Here is a 2,227-nt window from a genome sequence, read left to right on the forward strand (position 1 = left end):
ATATTATTTTTTAAAAATAGTATATTTACTAAATGACCAAACACACGAGTTTCAAACATTTTTTAGTACAATATAAGAAGAAAGACATGATTAACCAAGGTAGTTCAAACAAGCATAGGGCAACTAAACGATATTATCGTAGTAATTGGGGTTCTGGATTTTCAGTTTATGGGGGGTAGTACAGGATCCGTAGTCGGGGGGGGGGGGGGGGGGGAATTACCTGTTTGATTGAATACGCAAAGTTGGGATCATAAAAGTTAGTTGGGAAATTGTGAACTCGGATTTTATCGACAGTGCAGTTCTCGTACTTTGACAATGTATAACTCACAAACTGTAAGTCGGAATAAACTCGTATTTTGCAGTTAGAAATCCCTTACTGTATACTACAACTTTCATTAAGGGTCGAAAAGTCAATTATGACTCTAACTGGCTCGAAATAATGTGTTTTCGGGATTGTTTGCATTGTATTCGAGATTAATCTGTTGTTTTGTAAAATTCGTATAAAATATATGGATAATCATATCAAAGGTAATATTGATTCTTATTAATTTAATATATAAATGTGATTATCGACTCATTTAGCTAACTTTAATTATTTAAAAAAAATTATCGTCATCACGCAACGCACGATATCAAACACTAGTTTAAATATAAGTTCAATGAAATCATTCATAAAAACTGCTAAATTAAACATAACTTTTTCCTTTATTTAAGACCTGTTGCATAGAAGGGCATATATATAGTTTTGGGTTGTTAAATATACTTCCTACAAATTCAATATGGTAAAATTAATCATTTTTAAATTATAAAAATTACATTTGTATTTTTATAATTAGTTATTTAATTTATTTTATATATCTTAATTTTTTATTTTTTATTATTCATTTTGCATCCTTACCATATTGACGCATAAATGACTAAGGTACATTAAAAGAATACGGCTTTTTTTTACAAATTACACTATTATAAATTTATAATTGTCTCGTCAAAAGGTAAGCCTAATATTGAACATTTTTGGAGTTAATCATATTATTATTTATATTATATTATAAAGCATTTGATAAAACTCTTATAAACCATTTTTTATGTATAAAATGTTGTTTATTGATGTATATTACTTAAAATTCATGATTACAAGTAAAATTGTGTGTAAGTACAACTTATTAAAATTCCAACTTTGATTTCATGTAACTAAGTGCAAATAAACATAATCAAATACTGGATAAACATATTATTTTAATAACAAAGCAATTTGATTTTATATTTTTTATAATTAAAATGAGATGTTTATCATGTATTTATTATATTTATCTGCAGTTAGTTACACGAATTCAAACATAAAGCTTTAATGAGTTGTAGTTACGTACAATCTACTTGTAATCTTGAATTTTAATTAATATGAATCAATAAATAATACTTTATGCATAAAAAATAGTTTTTAAAATTTTTTGTCAAATACTTTATAATATAGTATATATATGGGCCTAATCAACTGAAAACCCTAAAATTTGTGAGTTTTGTGAGATCCATTGTGAATCACTAATTTGAAATAATTATATTATTTAATAAAAAAGGTAATTTAGTCAACTCATAAATACATCTAATTAATCTATTCTTCCCATAAATAAGAAATCTATAACTTCCAAAAATAAGAAATCCATATAACCCTTAAAATAAAACATTAATTAATTGTTCACAATGTGTATTCAAATCTTTGCATAATACTTTTAGGGATCATTAGTTGTTTTTTTGGGTTTACGTTCTTAGTGTCGTTGTGTAAACATTGTGTTCACAAGGTAGGGATGGTGATTTGGCCCGACTCGGTGGGGAACCCGGTTCACCCGACCCGGACGGGGACGGGGATTCCCCGCTAAAACGGGTACCGGGGCCGGGGGCCGGGGATCCCCGGTAGAGGCAAACCGGGGTTGGGGCCGGGGCCGGGTATTGTATCCCCCGACCCACCCCATACCCGGTTGTTATAACCGGGTTTCACATAACTTGGGTTGAGGTAATTTATACGTGCTTTTTATGTGGATTACATGAAATATGTATATATGTGAAAAAGTGTCATGACATATATGATTTATACATGTATGTATGTGGTGTGAAACATGCATAAGGTGGTGTATAATTGTGATAAATTATTTGGGTGGACGTTATTTTATTATTTAAAAGCTTATATCTTCATGGTTAAGAAACCATGAATTTTATAATGCAAAATCCACCG

Source organism: Cynara cardunculus (assembly GCF_001531365.2).
Source record: "Cynara cardunculus var. scolymus isolate 2C chromosome LG 13, CcrdV1, whole genome shotgun sequence".
NCBI lineage: Eukaryota > Viridiplantae > Streptophyta > Magnoliopsida > Asterales > Asteraceae > Cynara > Cynara cardunculus.